Source organism: Hypanus sabinus, chromosome 20 (assembly GCF_030144855.1).
Source record: "Hypanus sabinus isolate sHypSab1 chromosome 20, sHypSab1.hap1, whole genome shotgun sequence".
NCBI lineage: Eukaryota > Metazoa > Chordata > Chondrichthyes > Myliobatiformes > Dasyatidae > Hypanus > Hypanus sabinus.
In genome coordinates, this window is record NC_082725.1 from 31060166 (window position 1) to 31081475 (window position 21310).

The window sequence follows — 21310 nt, forward strand, 5'->3', positions numbered from 1 at the left end:
TATTTTATATTGTATAATGTGTACATATACAAGGGTAGTCATTGTTAAAGGGTGGTGCTGGGGACTAGCTCCCACTGCTAAACAAATGCTCTTCATGCCATGCATCTCAAACAGCCTCTGACAACCAAGTCCAACTCCTGGCCTTCACGTGTGGCATAGTTCTTACACCCGGCGGAGCTGTTCTCACTGACAGGAGAAGGGGCAAAGGCGGACCACTGGCGCCTTAAAACCTGTTGCTCCGGGCAGATGGGGCTCGTTAACCACGGATGGTAGCTCATCTAGGAGAGGGAAAACTCCGATTTCAAATCTCCGCTGCCTTGCGGTTATACCCGCTCATGGGAAAGGCTTCGGGAGTAAACCCCGAGGACAAATCCGGAGTCGGAATCCCGAAGACAGCTGATTGCTGGACCCAGCACCGGCACGGCAACTCCTGCGATGCTGCTGGCACCAAACTCTATCGACTCTCGTCATTCATTTGGACCTGTCGTCAGCGTGGAGAGGGGGATCCCACTGCATGGGCAACAGACGAATCTCCATATCAACTCTGCCCTGGCTTGCGCCCTGGAGAGGCCACTCACAGTGACTACCAGAGGTGCAGTACCCATGGTCGACCATAAAAGAAAAAGAAGGTTAGATTTAGAAGCTGATATTCCATCTTTTCAAAGCTAAAACAGGACATTAGGGAAATCTTTATGGAGTTCTGGAACCATTTCACATACTGATATTTCCAGAATCTTTTACAAATGAGAAGTAGTTGTTTCACTTATGCACGCTCTTTCTGTGACGTTTCGTACTCAGTTTTCAGATACACAAGGTTGTTTTTGACTGATACATCCAATATCTTTAAAAATCTTCCAAAAATTGTCTCTAAACTTCACTCCAATAAATACATACAGATTAAGATTAAGACAACAGTGTAGATAGACAATGCTCTCTATTATAAAAATTGCATACTTTAGATTTGCCTGGAATTCACAAGTCCTGTTTTCTTCACTGACCATTGCAACATTGAATGGGAATTCACAAATCATGAAAACAATTACAACTGCAACTATAATCTTTAGTGTTTTCTGAAAGCCATTGGCATGGAGCAGTTTGTTTGCAATGATCGTGTAGCAAATTATCATTGTCACAAAGGGTATCAGAAATCTCACCACCATCTGTGTTACATAGACTCCTACTTTGATGATGTCTGAATCAGGTGGATAGTTCATTCGGCATACAGCTGTACCAGTTTCTACAGCACTTGTTTCACTTAATAGAAATTCTGGAAGAGACAGAATGATAGCAAAAACCCAAATCCCTCCACAAACAAACATACCATGTATTATTTTATATATAGGCATTTTTGTTGCTTGGACAATGGCATGATACATGTCAATGGGCACACTAAGTATAAACATATAACTATAGAGGTTTACAGTGTATATACAATTTACAACTTTGCACATAAAAGTTCCAAAAGTCCATCCAGAATATGCATCTACTGTCCAGAGCGGCAAAGTAGCATCAAGTCAGCAATCGCCAGATTCAACATGTAGAAATCTGTCATGCTCTTTAGCTTCTCATAAAGGACCTTTGCTACAATGACCAAAGAATTGCCCAGAAGCCCTGCCACAAATATGATTGCATATAAACTGGGCACATAAACTCGCTTAAAATGTATAACCTTGGTATGATTACAAAATATAAATACCAAAGGGAAATGTGTTTCCATCATAGTCATAATGTTCATAATTATTATCTTCCATAATGAGGCACCAGGAATTGAATATTCTGAATGCACCTGAAATAAAGCAAAGGGACCAGTTATAGACTGGGGCTGAACCTTAGCTGCCACTTAAAGAAGATGAGAACAATGTACTCACTTATCAAACATAAATCATTATTTAATTAACTAGCATGATAAGTACTTATTCTAACAATTTTTCTTGTAAAATATTACAGTTGTAATGAGTTGAGGGGGAGGATTGAGAGTAAAATGAACTGTTTTAACACTTCATCTTTCTATTCTGGATTAATAAGGAGGTTAATAGGTTCTTGATTAGTAAAGACATCAAAGGTTAAGAGGAGAAGGCAGCAGAATAGAGTTAAGGGAAAATAAGTTGGCCATGATTGAATTGTCAAGCAGTCTCGATGGGATGAATGATGTAATGCTGCTCTTATATTTTAATACTCACTTTTGGATGAACTTGAATCTAGTATAGATAGTTCTGCTTTAACACAATAATTAAGGTCTTAAGAAACATCACATTACTGAAAACCATGTTGGAGCAGAATAGGCTATAGTTACCTTCAAAGTACAGATTTATGCTGACCAAATAACCTGTATAATGCAAAGCGTGTTCTCAATTCCACCAAGAGTGTTAACGCAATCTGCATTGTGGAAGGATACATTATAGCAGGTCTGTCTGTATTTTGTTAATCGTAATTGTGATATTTTATGTTTTCGCACATTTATTTCAATTTAAAGAAATTTTTTAAATGGCAGTCATCACTTAAATTAATCTTCCAATTCACATTTAAAGTGCATTTTTTTAAAAGTAAACATTGAAAGCCGCTGACCAGAATTGTGGAAAATTACCCAACTTAGATAACAGTTAATATGTATTACTTGCTTTGAGTTATATATATCTCACTGCTGTATATCACAAGTGAATTGAAACAATATTTGTTGAAGATTTTGCTTGATCTGCAGAGAGAGGAAGTACATTCATTATTTTTAACACAAAGTTGTCCAGTGCTGTACTGCAACTTGAAACAGTTGGGTATCGATTCTAAGGAATTTGTATTTGCTTCTCTTTTATGACTTTCATAGAGTAATGAAACTCAATCATTCTGTTTCACAGCATCTCAGTCCATCACAGGTTTTTCTCCTTTCATTGCAGCTTTTGAAAACAGTACCTAAATCTGGTCCTTTGCCTTTAGTTCTTAGAACTGTGAGTGACTTTTAGTACCTCCATAAATCTTGCATTATGAATGTTTGCACGAGGAATAATTCTAGTATTTCTGGTTCCTTTGCATACTTGAAGCCCTGTGTAGTTAATTACTTCAGTTAACATTCTATTCACTCAGCAGCTTGCTTAAAATGTGAGTCCAGAAATGAGGGTTGGGGTAGAGTTCCCTTAAGAATTTAAAAATAAAATCTGTAGTAAATCATTCAGTCCCTTGTTTCTGCTCTGCCATTCAATAAGATAAAGGCTGGTTTTTGCCTCATTGTATATTTCCACATTGTTTGATTCCTTAAATGGCCTTAAATATAACAATTTTAGCCTTGAATATGCTCAAGGAATGAGACGCCACATCTCTCCTAAATAGAGAATTCTAAAGCTATCACTGCCTCCTGGGTGCGGAAAAGTAAAGTCTCTCCTCATCTCTTCTGAATGGCCAACAGTTTTTTTTAAACCTATGACTCCCCGATCCTGGATACCTCAGCCAAGGGAAATATCAATCCTGCATTTGTTCTGCATACCTCCGTTAGAATTTTCTCTGATTTTGCCTCTCTTATGCTTGTAAACTCCTTGTAGCTCTGGGGCCAGTCTACCTAATCACTCCACAACCTGATTTATATGCCAGCAAAGAAAAAGTCCTTGTGAATATTTTCCACTATCACAAAGCATCCTTGGGTAAACTTCCTCCATATTCAGACCTTTCCAATTCAGCCTGGTGCTTAAATTCGCTTTTGGGAATGCCACGACTCTGCTTCAACCCTGACTCCACTTGCCACGACCATGCCTCCCCTGCGCCTCTGCCTCCACCACCGCTTTCTTCCACCACCCTTTGCTCTCCACTCCATTGTTAGGATTGATCGTTATGATTAAACTGCCATTACTAAGGTATACGTAGTTTCCTTTGTTCTGTTTTTTTGCTGCCTGTGAGTAGATACTGGATACCACCAGCGCCATCTCAAACTGGAAGCCCGGCTGGACCAAACATTGGCCTCCGTGATGGAGATCACGGGGTCACCAGATGCTGCAGGGATACACACAGGTGTAGTTATATTCGCCCTTTCAAAGCGGGGATAAAAGACATTTAGCTCATCTGGGAAAGAAGCATCACAGCCATTCATGACATTACATTTTGTCTTGTAGAAAGTCATGGACAGCAAACCCTGCAAGATCTGATGTATATCCAACCACATCTCTAACTTACATCAAAATTGTTTTCTTGTTCTTAAAGTAGCCTTCCATAGGTCATACCTGGACATCTTTACAGTTCTGGATCACCAGTATTGAATGCTATAGATCTAGTCCACAGTGTGTTGGTGCGTGGCCTAGTGGATAAGGCATTGGTCTAGTGATCTGAAGGTCACTGGTACGAGTCTCAGCCGAGGCAGTGCATTGTACCCTTGAACAAGGCACTTAACAACACATTGCTGTGTGACGACACCGGTTCCAAGCTGCATGGGTCCTTGTGCCCTTCCCCTGGACAACATCGGTGGCATGGAGAGGGGAAGGCTTGCAGCTTGGGCAACTGCCGGTCTCCCATACAACCCTGCCCAGGCCTGGCCCTGGAAACCTTCCATGGTCTCACGAGACTAACAGATGCCTATAAGTCTGCAGCAGACTATGGATCTCTAAATTCATCAAAGGCTTTTGGTTTGGGTATGTCGAAGGCACTCATTCACCTACACAATTCTTGATGAAGTTGCTGACAACTGTGTTGTATGTGTTCAGATCCGAAGATTAATCCTTAAATATTGTCTAGTCCACTGACTCAAAGCAGTCCTGTAAGTACTCCTCTGTCTCCCTTGACCATACCTTCTTGGTCCTCACCTTTAGTGGTCTTTAGTCTCTGTCTATATGCTGGACTTATAACTTGTTTTTAACTGACATGTGGCTGTTCTGTTTTACTATTTATTGTTACGTTTATTATTTAGTGTTGCGATTGCTATGTTATGATTGCACTGCCCCTGGGAAACGCTGTCTCATTCTGCCCTGCAAAGCTGATGTACGGTTAGAATGACAATAAAGTTTTTGAATCTTGAATCTTGAAATAAAAGTGCAGCCAGGACTTTCCAAACTGGGCATGGGAAGGCAGGGTACGCATTTTTAATGGTGGTGTGTATATCAGTTGTCTCTACTGGTTCGATGGGTGATATTTTGGCTGAGGTTATTCAGACACTTCTTCAAGCTGGCCTAGTTGAAATCTCCTGGAATTATGGGGAGAGACATCAGGATGTGCAGCTTCAAGCATGCTGATTACATTGTTCAGCTCTTCCAGAGCCTGCTTGACATTAGCCTGAGGGAGAATGAACAAATCTGCCAGGATGATGGCAGAAAACAACCTTGGTAGATAAAATGGACAACATTTGATGGGTAGATGTTCCAGGTAGAGTGAGCACAATTGACACAGAACTGCCATGTCTGTACACTTCGATGCGTTAATCATGAAGCATACACCCCTCTGAAGCAGCATTACGGGGCTGATTGATAAGTTCATGGCCTAAGGTAGAAGGAGTCAATTTTAGAAAACCTAGCACATTTATTTTTCAACATAGTCCCCTCCTACATTTACACATTTAGTCCAGCAGTCATGGGGCATACGGATCTTGGACCTCCAGAAAGTGTCCACAGCGTGGGTGATTGATAAGTTCCTGGCCTGATGAGTTATACAGCTCTCGTTACATGCACATGCAGGTCAACTCTTTGAGTGATTATGCAGAAAGTTTGAAGTTAATAACTCGTCTCCTTCTACCTTAGGCCACAAACTTAACAATCACTCCTTGTAAGGGGTGAAACATAGGTGGAAACGGGCAAGGCAAGGTAGGTTTAGTTTTCAATTTTTCCTGTTATTTGAGGAAAGGGGGAATTATGAGTGTGAGGGCAACTTGTTGTTCTCTGTGTCAGATGTGGGAGGTCCTGGAGTCTCCTAGCCTCCCGGACATTCACATCTGCGCCAGGTGCACTGAGCTTCAGCTTGATGACCTTCGTCTGGTCAGGGAGAGTGAGGAGTTGATAAAGAGGAGTTACATGCAGGTAGTCACACCAGGGGCCGTGGGAGGCAGATAAGTGGGTCATGGTTAGAAGAGGGAAAGAGAAGAGTCAGGTACTAGAGAGAACCCCAGTGGCTGTACTCCTTGACAATAAGTACTCCTGTTTGAGTACTAAACACAAAGTACACTGCAGATGCTGTGATCAAATCAACACGTACAAAAGCTGGAGGAACTCAGCAGGTCGGGCAGCATCTGTTGAAAATCTTCAACGGATGCTGCCTGACCTGCTGAGTTGCTCCAGCTTTTGTACATCCTGTTTGAGTACTGTTGGGTGGTACAGCCTACCTGGGGGAAGCAGCAGTGGCCATGTCTCTGGCACAGAGTCTGGCCCTGTGGCTCAGAAGGGTAGGGAAAGGAAGAGGAAGACAGTAGTAATAGGGGACTCAGTAGTTAGGGGTTCAGATAGAAGATTCTGTGAATGCAATCAGGAGACCCTGATGGTAGTTCGCCTCCCTGGTGCCAGAGTCTGGGATGTTTCTGATTGCACTCAAAATATCCTGAAGTGGGAGGGTGAGGAGCCAAAGGTCGTGGTACATATAGGTACCAATGACATAGGTAGGAAAAGGGAAGAGGTTCTGAAAGGAGAATATAGGGAGTTAGGAAGGCAGTTGAGAAGAAGGACCGCAAAGGTAGTAATCTCAGAGCCTTTGCCATGCGACAGTGAGAGTAGGAATGGGAAGAGGTGGAGGATAAATGCATGGCTGAGGGATTGGAGCAAGGGGCAGGGATTCAAGTTTCTTCATCTTTGGAACCTCTTTTGGGGCAGGTCTGGCCTGTACAAAAAGGACGGGTTGCGTTTGAATCCTAGGGGGACCAATATCCTGGCGGGGAGATCTGCTGAGGCTACTGGGGAGACTTTAAACTAGAATGGTTCGGGGTGGGAATTAATTTGAAGAGACTAGGAGAGAGAAGGTTAGTTCACAAATAGACAAAGCTTGTAGACAGTGTGTGAGGGAGGATAGGCAGGTGATAGAGAAGGGGAGCGCTCAGACTGAAGATGTAGGGGAGAAGGAAGATGAAGATAGTAAAGTTGTTTGCACCATCAGGGATAAACAGAGAGTAAGAGTTGGAGAATTTCTTAAATGCATTTATTTTAATGCTAGGAGCAGTGTAAGAAAGGTGGATGAACTTAGAGCATGGATTGAGACCTGGAAATAGGATGTTGTAGCTATTAGTGAAACATGGTTGCAGAAGGGGTGTGATTGGCAACTAAATATTCCTGAATTTCATTGCTTCAGGTATGATAGAATCGGAGAGGCAAGAGGGCAGAGGTGTTGCATTGCTTGTCAGAGAAAATATTACAACGGTGCTTTGGCAGGATGGATTTGTCAGGCTTGTCTAGGGAGGCTATTTGGGTGGAATTGAGGAATGGGAAAGGTGTAGTAACACATAGGGGTGTATTATAGATCACCTAATGGACAGCAAGAATTGGAGGAGCAAATTTGTAAGGAGATAGCAGATATTTGTAGTAAGCACAAGGTTGTGATTGTGGGAGATTTTAATTTTCCACACATAGACTGGGAAGCCCATTTCGTAAAAGGGATGGATGGTTTGGAGTTTGTAAAATGTGTACAGGATAGTTTTTTGCAGTCAATGCCTCCAGAAGACACGGTACATCATTAAAGACCCCTCACACCCTCTCCATGAACTGTTTGTTCTTCTGCCATCAGGCAAACGTTACAGGAGCATCAAAACTAAAACCACAAGGTTACTAAACAGCTTCCTCCCACAGGCAGTCAGACTGTTAAATAGCTGCTCTAACTTGCACTGGACACTTATAATTTGATTTTAACTTATATGTGGCTGTTGTGTTTTACTATTTATTGTTATGTTTATTATTTAGTGTTACATTTGCTATGTTATGATTGCACTGTCCCTGGGAAACGTTGTCTTATTCTGCCCTGCAGAGCTGATGTATGGTTAGAATGACAATAAAGTTTTTGAATCTTGAGGTACCAACTAGAGAAGAGGCAGTGTTGGATCTCCTGTTAGGGAATGAGATAGGTCAGGTGACGGAGGTATGTGTTGGGGAGCACTTTGGGTCCAGTGATCACAATGCCATTAGTTTCAATATAATTATGGAGAAGGATAGGATTGGACCCATGGTTGAGATTTTTGATTGGAGAAAGGCTAACTTTGAGGAGATGTGAAAGGATTTAGAAGGAGTGGATTGGGACAATTTGTTTTATGGGAAGGATGTAATAGAGAAATGGAGGTCATTTAAAGGTGAAATTTTGAGGTTACAGAATCTTTATGTTTCTGCTAGGTTGAAAGGAAATGTTAAAAGTTTGAGAGAGCCATGGTTTTCAAGGGATATTGGAAACTTGTTTCGGAAAAAGAGGGAGATCTACAATAAATATAGGCAGCATAGAGTAAATGAGGTGCTCAAGGAATATAAAGAATGTAAAAAGAATCTTAAGAAAGAAATTAGAAAAGCTAAAAGAAGATATGAGGTTGTTTTGACAAGTAAGGTAAAAATAAATCCAAAGGGTTTCTACAGTTATATTAATAACAAAAGGGTAGTGAGGGATAAAATTGGTCCCTTAGAGAATTATAGTGGACAGCTATGTGTGGAGCCAAAAGAGATGGGGGAGATTTTGAACAATTTCTTTTCTTTGGTATTCACTAAGGAGAAGGATATTGAATTGTGTAAGGTAAGGGAAACAAGTAGGGTATTATCGAAACTATGATGATTAAAGAAGGGGAAGTACTAGAGCTTTCAAAAAATATAAAAGTGGATAAGTCTCCAGATCCTGACAGAATATTCCCTAGGACCTTGAGGGAAGTTAGTGTAGAAATAGCAGGGGCTCTGACAGAAATATTTCAAACGACATTAGAAACGGGGATGGTGCCGAAGGATTGGCATATTGCTCATGTGGTTCCATTGTTTAAAAAGGGTTCTAAGAGTAAACCTAGCAGTTATCGGCCTGTAAGTTTGACATCAGTGATGGGTAAATTAATGGAAAGTATTCTTAGAGGCGGCATATATAATTATCTGGATAGACAGGGTCTGATTAGGAGCAGTCAACATGGATTTGTGCGTGGAATATTTAGTTGCCAATCAAACCCCTCCTGCAACCATGTTTCACTAATAGCTACAACATCATATTTCCAGGTTTCAATCCATGCTCTGAGCTCATCCACCTTTCTTACAATGCTCCTAACATTAAAATAGATGCATTTAAGAAACTCTCCACCTCTTCCTCTCTGTTTAGACCTAACGGTGCAAACAACTTTATTATCTTTTTCTTCCTTCTCCCCTACATCTTCAGTCTGAGCGCTCCCCTTCTCTATCACCTGCCTATCCTCCCTCACACACTGTATACCAGCTTTCTCTATTTTTGAATTAACCTCCTCTCCCCTAGTCTCTTCAAATTGATTCCCACCCCCCAACCATTCTAGTTTAAAGTCTCCCCAGTAGCCTTAGCAAATCTCCCCGCCAAGATATTAGTCCCCCTAAGATTCAAGTGTAACGCTTCCTTTTTGTACAGGTCACCCCTGCCCCAATAGAGGTCCCAATGATCCAGAAACTTGAATCCCTGCCCCCTGCTCCAATCCCTCAGCCTCGCATTTATCATCCACCTCATTCCATTCCTACTTATTTCTCATACTTCTAACAAATCTCCCCTCAATCTTCTACGTTGTGGAGAATAAAATCCTCATTTATTCAACCTTTCCCTTTAACTCAGCTCCTCAAGAGTCAGCAACATCTTTGTAGATGTTCTCTGCACACTTTCAACCCTACTTACATCTTTTTGGCATGTAGGTGACCAAAGCTGCACATAATGCAGTTAATGCAGGACTGAAGATGCTGTATTTAAAAGAGCACAGCATTCTGAGTAAGGTGGACGAACTCGTGGCACATTAGAGGTTGGTCAGTATGACGTTATGGGCATCATTGACTTGTAGCTGAAAGAAGGCCATAGTTTGGAGCTTAAATTCCAAGGATATATTTTGTATCAAAAGGACAAGCAGGAAGGCATAGGCAGTGGTGTGGCTCTGTTGGTAAGAGATGGAATTATGTCTTTAGAAAGAGGTGGCACAGGGTTAGAGAATGTTGAATCTTTGTGGGTGGAATTAAGAAACTGCAAGGGTTAAAAAGAATCATTATGAAAATCACACATAGACACCCAAATAGTAGCCAAGATGTGGGTTTCAGATTGCAAAGGGACCTGGAAAGGACATGTAATAAAGGTATTGTCACAATTGTAATTGGGAGACTTCAATATGCAAGGGGATTGGGAAAACCAGGTTGGTGTCAGATCGCAAGAGAGGGATTTGTTGAAAGCTTATGAGATGGTTTTTGAATGCAGCTTGTGCTTGAGCCTACTTGGGGAAAGGCTATCTTAAATTGGATGTTGTGCAGTAATCCAGGTTTTATTAGGGAGCTTAAGGTAAAGGAACTCCTAGGAGACAGTGATCATAATGTGATTGAATGCATACTACAATTTGAGAGTGAGAAGCATAAGCCAGATGTATCAGTATTGCAATGGAATAAAGGAATTACAGAGGCATGAGGGAAGAGCTTGCCCAGGCAGATGGGAGGGTGAGGTACTGGTGGGGATCTCAGCAGAGCAGAGGTGGCTGAGGTTCCTGGGCATCGTTCACAAGGCACAAGATGGTTATATGTCCCACAGAATAAATAGTTCTCAAATGACAGGGGTAAGATCTTAAGGTGGATGGATGTCACTTGGATCAGATGAACTACATCCCAGAGTTTTAAAAGAGGTTGCTGAAGAGATAGCAGATGCATTGGTTATGATCTTTCAAGAATCACTTGATTCTGGCATGGATCTTGAGGACTGGAAAATTGCAAATGTCACTCCTCTCTTTAAGAAGGGAGAAGGCAAAAGAAAGGAAATTCCTAAATGCCCAACCTCAGTGGTTGGGAAAGTGTTGGAGTCAATTATTAGGATGAGGTTTTCGGGTACTTGAAGACTAATGATAAAATAAGTCAAAGCCAGCATAGTTTCTGTGAAGAGAAATCTTGCTTAACAAATTTGTTAGAGTTTTTCAAGGAAATAGCAAGCAGGGTGGACAAAAGAGATGTAGTGGATGTCATTTACTTGGATTTTCAGAAGGCATTTGTTAGGGTGTCACACATGAGGCTGCTTAACAAGATAAAATCCTATGGCCTTACAGGAAAAATACTGGCATGGATAGAAGAATGGCTGACAGGCAGGAGGCAGCAAGTGGGAAGAAAAGGGGACTGCAAGTTCCTCAGGGGTCAGTTTTGGGACTGCTACTTGTCGCATTGTTTGTTAATGATTTAGGTAATGGAATTGATGGCTTTGAGGCAAAGTTTGTAGCTGATATGAAGACAGGTGGAGTGGAAGATAGTGCTGAGAAATTACTGTGATTGTAGGAAAACTTGGACAAATTGGAATAAGGTGTAAAAAAGTGGCAGATGGTATACAGTGTTGGGAAATATGTAATGATGCATTTTGGTAAAAGGCACAAAAGTGCAGACTATTGTCTAAATGGGAAGAAAGTTCAAACACCAGAGGTGTTAGGAGTCCCATGCAAGACTTCCAGAAGATTAATCTGCAGGATGAGTCTGTGGTAAAGAAGACAAATGCAATGTTGGCATTCATTTCATGGGTAGCAGAATATAAAAACAAAAAATTATGCTGAGACTTTATAAGACACTAGAAAGGCCACACTTGGTGTATTGTCAGCAGTTTTGAGCCCTGTGTCTCAAAAAGGATGTATTGTCTTTGGAGAGAGTCCAGAGGAGGTTCATGAGGATGATTCTGGGAATGAAAGGATTAATGTATGAGGAGCGTTTGGCAGCTTTGGGCCTGTACTCACTGAAATTTAGAAGAATGTGGGGGAGGGGGGGGAATCTCTTTGAAACCTACCAAATGATGAAAGGACTAGATAGGATGGCTGTGGAGAGGAGGTTTCCTATGGTAGGGGTGTCCAGAGCTAGAGGGCACAGCTCAAAATTGAGAGGGAACCTTTTAGAATAGGGAAAAGGAACAATTTTTTTAGCCAGAGAGTAGTGAATCTGTGGAATACTCTGCCAGATAGCTGCGGAGGCCAAAGTAAAAATTGATAGTTTCCCGATTAGTAAGGGCATCAAAGATTATGGTGAGAAAGCAGATATATAGGGTTGAGTGGGATCTACAATCAGCCATGATGGAATGGCAGAGCAGATTTGATGGGCTGAATGTCTTAATTCTGCTCCTATGGCTTATGGTCTTATGGTCTAATGGTTGACTATCCCAAATCAGCCCCTATTTATCCAAATATTTAGATATCTGGTCCCTTCAAATATCTTCCAATAACTTTCCCACTAGTGATATCAGGCTCACCAGCTAAGAGACAACATATGCCCTTGGAATCTCATGGGATTTGAATCCTGGATTTAGGCCATGGGGCCACTTTTTTACATCACAATGGCACAAAATCTGGCATTTCCAAGACGTCTAATGTCTGATTTTAATATCTAAGCATTTGTTTGTAGTTTCTTAGAATCAATTTGCGCAGTGTAGTTGTGACTAAGGTTTTGATTTAGTCCAATTGACATAGACCTATTGACTGTACAATGTCAATGCATACAATCACATTACAATGTGAGGTAGGTTTCTATGTTCTAACGTTCCCATTGCCCCTCTGGACCTGGGGACTGGCTTCAGGTTTGGCAGGCATCTTGTTAACGATAACATTCTCAGCATGCCCCTGGGACTGTGTAGTAGCATCAGGTTTGGTAGGTGTCTTTTCTAGGAAAAATATTCTCAATTTCCGATGTCACGTTCCTGTCAGTGACGTGATCATCTCTGAGAGGTTAGTCCGGAGACTGTAATGTGCCCATCTTGTTGAACGCAATCGACTCAGATGTGTCCTTTGGTTGGACATCCAGTATCTAGTCCATATGAAGTCTACATGTCTGATCCCCAACATCCACTGTGTACATCAGCGGTCCAGTTCTTGTAGCTTTCCTGCCACTTTTCCACTCGGTAATCACGCACTAGGACTTCCTGTCCAGTCTCAAAGCTCCTTGTTGCTTCACTTGGCAACCAGCTGAACTTTTTATTCTGTACTTCCCTCCAGAGGTCTGGTTTCAGGAGGTCTAAGCGAGATCTTCGGATTCCTGCTCATGAACAGCATTGTAGGTGTTTTTCGCATGAACAGAGTTCCAATACCACAAAAAGGAAGGAGTTGACCTTGTGCTGTAGAGAAATGCCATCCCTGTCCGTCATATTAAAGGACTTCTTGAAGGTTTGGGATAAACCTTTCAGCTTACCCATTCTTTGCTGGTGACGAGGAGCTGACTTGAAATGTCTGATGACATTTTTCTTCATGAATAGTTGGAATTCTTCTGATGTGTATTGTGGTCCGTTGACACACACAACTTATTCTAGCAAGCCATTTCTGGCAAAGATAGTCCTAAGAGTGGAAGTAGTCTTTGCTGAAATGGTTGACTTTGTTGGTATAACTTCAAATGAGCATCCACAGCAATCAAAGACATGGAGTTCAATAGTGAGCCAGCACTGTCAATATGTACTCTTTGCCAAGGTGAAGACAGCCGCTCCCATGCACGTAATGCCTGTGTGGGTGCATTTTGAACTTTTTGGCATCCCAAACAGTTTTTTGGCCAAGTCTTCGAGCTGCTTATCTATTCCCTTCTCAAACACCTTCTCATTAGCAATAAGCAGCTGTGCCAGTCTCTGGTTAGTGCTACCATTTGGCCTGTCGTTGCCTGTTGATGCCACACTGAGAGTTTTGTTTGAATGCCAGCCTAGTTGGATTTCTCTCAACCATTCATGTATAAAGAGACTAAATGCTATATTTAACCTCCTTGACCTTGTCTGCATGTTTATATGCATTGGGTTGCTGCCACATGATTGCACGAGCAGGACTACAGGTGTACCTAATAAAGTGGCCACTGTGTGTATATTGCCAAGCAACTGAAGAGTTGCAGTAAGAATTTACAAAGTGATTTCTCCAAAAAAAAACTCAACAGCTGAGTCTGTTTGCTCAAACAGACAACAAAACTCTGAGAAATAAGTTTTTTTAAACATATGAGGGGTTGGCAAGGTAAGTATAGAGATCTTCTCAGTTACAGGCAAGTCAAAGATTTTGGGGCTCCAGTTGTCAACATAGTCACTACTAAAGACAAGAAAGCATTAACGAGAAACTTCTTCATTCAGAGGGTGTTTCCAAAGTGGATCTTGCCACCACAAATTGGTGAAAAAAAGGAAGTCTTTCCAGTAATAGTCTTAGATATAACATCATAGATGAAAGTTTGAGTGGAGCAGAAATAATATCAAGCCCCAAGCCCGTAAAAGTGTATGGAAGTTAACAATCCTTGATTGGAGGGGTTGGAGTGGGTGCTGCGGCATCCCTTGACCCAAGGGACTGTAGCATTATACCACTGTTAGATGAGCGTGCCCTTAGTAAACCCTGAGCTGGAACATCCCTTGTCATCCCACAACTGTCGGTTTGTTGTGTCACTGGCTGTCATGTAACCATCAATCTGGAGTGAACCAGACAGTCCTGTAACAATAAGGCCAGGCTATCCTGTAACTATTAGGATGCTGTGTACCCGTTACACTGGGCTGTCCTGTACCCGTTACACTGGACTGTCCGGTACCCGTTACACTGGGCTGTCATGTATCCATTACACTGTGCTGTCCTGTATCCGTTACATTGGGATGCCCTATACCCATTACACTGGGCTGTCTTGTACCCATTACACTGTGCTGTCCTGTACCCGTTACACTGGGCTGTCCTGTACCCATTACACTGTGCTGTCCTGTATCCGTTACACTGGGCTGTCCTGTACCCGTTACACTGTGCTGTCCTGTACCTGTCACACTGTGCTGTCCTGTATTCGTTACACTGGGCTGTCCTGTACCCATTACACTGTGCTGTCCTGTACCTGTTACACTGTGCTGTCCTGTATCCGTTACACTGGAATGCCCTATGCCCATTACACTGGGCTGTCTTGTACCCATTACACTGTGCTGTCCTGTATCCATTACACTGGGCTGTCCTGTACCCATTACACTGTGCTGTCCTGTACCCATTACACTGGGCTGTCCTGTACCCATTACACTGTGCTGTCCTGTACCCATTACACTGGGCTGTCCTGTACCCATTACACTGTGCTGTCCTGTACCCATTACACTGAGCTGCCCTGCATCCATTACACTGGGCTGTCCTGTACTCATCAGGCTGGACTGTCCTGTAACCAGTAGACTGCTCTGTCCTGTAATGGAGGTCTAAGTGCCAGGCCGGATTGAAAAGATCGACATGGCAAGGAGCGAGCCAATTCAGATCGCTGCTCAAAGTGCAGAATCCGATGTTTGGATGGAGAGTTAAGCGACCGGCCAGATCGAAAAGGTCAAGGTGTAGGGGCCCGAGGCGAGGTACAGGCCAATTAAGGTCAGTGCTTCACATTTGTTTGGCTCTGCACTGAACTTTGGGTCTGGAAGTCTCTTTGCAGACTTCATTTCAGAAACACTATTTGCTTGTGGTTACTATTTGCATGTTGTTTATTTTTTCATTGCACATTGAGCATTCAACGGTATTTTTTATGGGTATTTTTACTGTCTTAAGGGCATGATGTGGTTTTTTTCTATATTCTCTGCACGGGTGTTTTTTCAGTCTTTTTTCATATATATAAGGTTGGTTTTTGTGTTTCTTTGTCTTGTGGCTGCCTGTTAGGGGATTGTGGTGAACTACATATAACTGTCTGGACATGCCCCCCCGCTGACTGCTCCTGTGGCTCCTCCCACTGACCGTGGCTCCTCCCACAGACCCCGGTATAAAGGCGATTGGGGCCTGAGCCGGGCCCTCAGTCTCCAGGATGTAACATGGTGGTCAATTGCTGTTTGTTCTTTCTTCCAGTCAATAAAAGCCTATATCTCGCCTCACGTCTCAGAGAGTTATTGATGGTGCATCAATTTTATTGACTGGAAGTTTTAAAACATGGAAAGTATTTTACGTCCGGAAAAATTAGACTTGGACCCTCAAAACTCAGAAGCAGCTCTTGCCTTCGAACTCTGGCTTGCATGTTTCCAATCATACTTGGAGGAGGTTCGTGCGACTGAGCCCGCTATTATACACAGAAATCTCCTTTCGAGGGTCACCCCAAAAGTTTACTCATTTATCAGGGACCTGCTGACCTACCAAGGGGCACTGGATGCCCTCAAAAGACAGTACTTGCGGCCAGTGAACACCGTCTACGCAAGACATCGCTTAGCTACCCGGCGACAGTGGCCTGGAGAATCGAGCGCCAAGTTTCTCCGAGCACTACAGACACTTGTGCGAACTTGCGACTGCAAAGGTCTGACGGCGGAACAGCATGCGGAGCTGCTAGTACGAGATGCCTTCGTTACGGGGATCAGGTCAGTGTACGTGCACCAGCGGCTGCTGGAAAATGCCGATCTTACCTTACACTCGGCGATCGAGACGGCCGACATGCTGGAGGCTGCTCTGCACAATGCTGACGCTGTCCAGCCGCGTGATCCCCTGTTGGTCCCATGGACACCTCAGACCCCGCCACCCGTGAGCGAATTCACCACCACCGCTGCCAGTCGCGAGTCCACGAACTCCACGAAACTGACCACAGCTGCTGCCAGTCACAAGACCGCACAGTGTTACTTCTGCGGACTTGAAAAGCACCCCCGAAAACGCTGCCCGGCCCGAGAAGTGACCTGCTCCAGCTACGGGAAGAAGGGCCATTTCTCCAAGGTCTGTAAGTCTGAACCACGAGCGGGGTCGGGCAGCGCTGCATGCGAGGCATGGGGGCCGCCATCTTGCCTGACCGGATGGGGGCGGCCATCTTTGTCAGAGCCACCTCGCCCCACCCCCGACCCTCCGATGCTCACCAGGCACCAAGATGGCAGTTCAACTCTGGCCACCGTAACCCTCGACCAAAGCGCCCCACACCAGCTTGCAAGGTCAATGATGGACATCCTGGTGGAGGGGCACAGGACTAGCTGCCTGTTTGACACAGGCAGCACTGAGAGTTTTATTGACCCGGACACGGTGCAACGCTGCGGACTCGTGACACGGCCGGTAAGCCAGAGGGTCACCATGGCTTCTGGGTCGCATTCCACAGACATTCAAGTGGGTTGTGTAGCAACGTTGGTGGTGCAGAGCACAGAATATCGGAACTTTGCGCTACTGGTCATGCCTCAACTGTGCGCGCCTGTGCTATTGGGGCTGGACTTCCAGAGCCACCTTGAAAGTGTGACTGTGGCATATGAGGGGCCCCTCCCACCACTCACTGTCAGGAATCCTCAGTTTTGTGGGACTTAGTCATATACCCCGCTACTGACCACACACACACACCAACCCACACATCCCAACCGGCACCATGCCGACAGCTGCGCTACTGACACCACTTGCAGTCTCTCCACTCTCAAGATCCCTCCCCCACCGCTGTTTGCCAACCTGACCCCCGACTGTAAACCTGTGGCAACTAAAAGCAGGAGGTACAGCGCGGGGCACAGGGCCTTCATTCAGTCGGAGGTGCAACGGCTGCTCGGGGAGGGGATCATTGAGCCAAGCACAAGTCCTCGAAGGGCCCAGGTGGTTGTTGTTCGGACCGGGCAGAAAAATAGGATGGTCGTGGACTATAGCCAGACCATCAATAGGTTCACGCAGCTTGACGCGTACCCCCTACCCCGCATCGCAGATATGGTCAACCAGATAACTCAGTACAAGCTGTACTCGACAATAGATCTGAAATCCGCTTATCACCAGCTCCCCATCCACCCAGAGGACCACCCCTACACTGCCTTCGAGGCGGGCGGCAGGCTCTATCACTTCCTGCGCGTCCCCTTCGGTGTCACAAATGGTGTCTCAGTCTTCCAGAGGGAAATGGACCGGATGGTGGACCAGTACCAACTGAAGGCCACATTTCCCTATCTGGATAACATCACCATCTGTGGTCACGACTGGCCGGATCACAACGCCAACCTCTAACCATTTTTCCAAGCGGCCAAAGCCCTGAACCTTACTTATAACAGGAACAAGTGTGTGTTCGGAACCACCTGACTCGCTATCCTTGGGTATGTCGTGGAGAACGGGGTCATTGGCCCTGATCCCGACCGTATGCGCCCCCTGTTAGAACTCCCTCTTCCCACCACCCTCAAAGCCCTCAGACGGTGCCTGGGCTTCTTTTCCTATTACCCCCAATGGGTCCCCCATTACGCAGACAAGGCCCGCCCCCTGGTCAAGTCTACCACATTTCCCCTCTCTGCCGAGGCCTGCACAGCCTTCAGCTGCATTAAAGGGGACATTGCCAAAACAACGATGCATACAGTGGACGAGACCATTCCCTTCCAAGTAGAGAGAGACACCTCCGATTTCGTGCTGGCTGCTACCCTCAATCAGGCAGGCAGGCCAGTAGCATTCTTTTCTCGTACCCTTCAAGGCCCTGAAATTCGCAGTGGAGCACTCCGCAGTGGAGAAAGAAGCCCAGGCCATAGTGGAAGCTATTAGGCACTGGAGGCACTATCTCGCCGGCAAAAGGTTCACCTTGCTGTCCGACCAGCGCTCAGTTGCGTTCATGTTCAGCAACCAACAGCGGGGCAAAATCAAAAATGATAAAATTTTGTGGTGGAGAATAGAACTCTCCACCTACAACCTTGACATCCTGTACTGGTCTGGAAGGCTCAATGAGCCCCCTGATGCCCTATCCCAGGGAGCATGTGCCAGCGCACAGCTCAACCAGCTATACGCCCTCCATGCACATCTTTGCCATCCGGGGGTCACCCGATTTTACCATTTCATGAAAGCCTGGAACCTGCCGTACTCCCTTGAGGACATCAGGACGATGACCAGGGACTGCCAAGTCTGCGCTGAGATCAAACCGCACTTCTACCATCTTGAAAAGACGCAACTTATCAAGGCCACCCGCTCCTTTGAGCGACTGAGTGTTGACTTTAATGGCCCCCTTCCCTCCACCGACCGCAATGTCTACTTTCTCAATATTATCGACGAGTACTTGCGGTTCCCCTTTGCCATCCCCTGCCCCGACACCACTGCCACGTCCGTCATTAAAGCCCTGCGCCAGCTCTTCACTCTGTTCAGATATCCCTGCTATATCCACAGTGATAGAGGGTCCTCCTTTATGAGTGACGAGCTGTGCCAGTACCTGCTGGCTAGGGGCATTGCTACTAGTCGGACCATGAACTATAATCCCCGGGGAAGTGGACAGGTGGAGAGGGAGAATGCCACAGTGTGGAAGGCCACACTTTTAGCCCTTAAGTCAAAGGGGTTGCCGGTCTCTCGATGGCAGGAGGTCCTCCCCGAGGCACTCCACTCTATCCGTTCACTGTTATGTACGTCTACCAATGCCACCCCTCACAAGCGCCTATTCTCTTTTCCCAGGAAGTCTGCCGCTGGGACCACCCTACCGGCTTGGCTGACATCCCCAGGGCCAGTGCTGCTCTGGAAACATGTGAGGAGCAATAAATACTCCCCGCTGGTCAAGAGGGTTCACCTTCTACATGTGAACCCCCAGTATGCCGATGTGGTCTTACCTGATGGGTGGGAGGACACAGTCTCCGTCCACGACCTGGCACCCGCAGGAGCACCAGACCACTGCCCCGAACACTCCACGGTAACTATGAACCCTGTACCCAAGGTGACACCGCGCACACCGAGCTCTACACAGACTCCTCACAACACTCCTATACCGGGCGTCTCGCACGCGCATATACCAGGCACCTCGCACACACATGAGGGATCACTGATGCCTAGTGGGCTGACACTTCCAGTCAGGCCGGAACCAGCACAACCACCGTCTCCAGTGCAATCACAGCCGGTGCTACATAGATCGCAGCGACAGATTCGACCACCTGATAGACTTAACCTGTAAATGTACTTGTAAGAAGCTTCACCCCATGGGGACTCTCTTTTAAAAGGGGGGGTGAATGTGGTGAACTACATATACCTGACTGGACACGCCCCCCCCCCCCCACTGACTGCTCCTGTGGCTCCTCCCACAGACCCCGGTATAAAGGCAATTGGGGCCTGAGCCCGGCCTCTCAGTCTCCAGGATGTAGCATGGTGGTCAATTGCTGCTTGTTCTTTCTTCCAGCCAATAAAAGCCTATATCTCGCCTCACGTGTCAGGGAGTTATTGATGGTGCATCAATGATGTACTTCAAGGTTCTATAATACTGTATATACAATATTTCCACAATGTACTTTGAACTTTAATCAACATCATTCCTACAGGAGATTCTCATAATGAGACGGGCACACCACAGCACACTCCTTAATCAGGATCATTTCCAGCAGCTACTGTGAGTTACTTAGGTTACATCCAAAAGAATGGCTACCTCTTTTTCATGGGAAACGGGAAATGGGAAAGCTGCGATACATCTATTTTACTGTCTCTACCTTAATTGTTTACCTTTCAACTGAAGCCAGAACACTTATTTTTGTGACCAGCCTGGCTAACAATCTGGTTTACCATTTCCTGAAATCTATCTAACACATCTCTAAATATGCCCTTAACCAACTTTACAAGTTCACTTAACAGCTTCTTCCTCGAATGTTACAAAATTTTAGAGGCAGCCACAGTGGCATAGAACGTAATCTGTGCTGTATCACTAAACAAGTAAATGATAACTTTGCTGGACTTGCTGAAAACTTGCTGCACACTTGTTAAATTTACTGATACTATTTGAGCTTCCAAACCTTTCTCTTACAATAGTCAAGGACTTACAAACAAGGCATTTCAGTTGACCACTGTAACTCCCCTTTTCATTACCTCAAATCAAAGATCTGTGGAACCCTGCCTACTGTGGTAGAGGGGAGGCTGTGCATGAAATATGTAGAAGGCAACCTCTGAAAGCAAGACATACATATTTTTACCAAATGGAAGAGCATTCAGTGTATCTAAAAAAAACTTCAAGTGCCAAATGGAGCTCTGAACTTCTGCAGATAGGGAAATACAAATGTTTGTACTACAGAGTGAAACACCCCACTGCATGATGTAAGCCATGCTGCTGTTTAAAATGCCTGGAGGAAATGGTCAATCAGAGTGCTAATAAGAACCAAGAAAGTGGGGAAGTGGTAGAGACAAACGTAATACCAATAGTTTAAAAGGCAGTTTGACAGGTAGGTAAATATTAACCAAGGTACGAGAGTTAAGTTCCTCTTCAACACTAAGGATTTGCAAGCTATTAGTCAGAATGCACTTGGAGTATTGTGAACAGCTCAGGACCAGTAAGCACCTAACAATGACCAGCTTCTGACTTCATTCTCCCTCTCCCACCTACACACCTTTCCCCTTACCTGGTTTCACCAATCATCTGCCAGACTTGTACACAATAAGACCATA

The 21310-nt window shown here is 44.8% G+C and overlaps 1 protein-coding gene and 1 pseudogene across 3 annotated transcripts in view; one reads left to right on the plus strand and one right to left on the minus strand.

Moving 5' to 3' along the window:
• The window catches only part of LOC132378393 (C-C chemokine receptor type 2-like), a 96332-nt gene that overhangs the window by 38603 nt on the left and 36419 nt on the right, over positions 1–21310 (plus strand). The window contains exon 2 of one of the 3 annotated variants that reach the window (XM_059945279.1): positions 15178–15388. The exons of the other annotated variants lie outside the window; for them this stretch is intronic. The gene's annotated coding sequence lies outside the window, so the exon portion shown is untranslated. The remainder of the gene's footprint in view (positions 1–15177; positions 15389–21310) is intronic. 3 annotated transcript variants of the gene reach the window in all.
• Positions 795–21310, minus strand: part of LOC132378203 (C-C chemokine receptor type 9-like) — a 61418-nt pseudogene continuing 40902 nt past the window's right edge.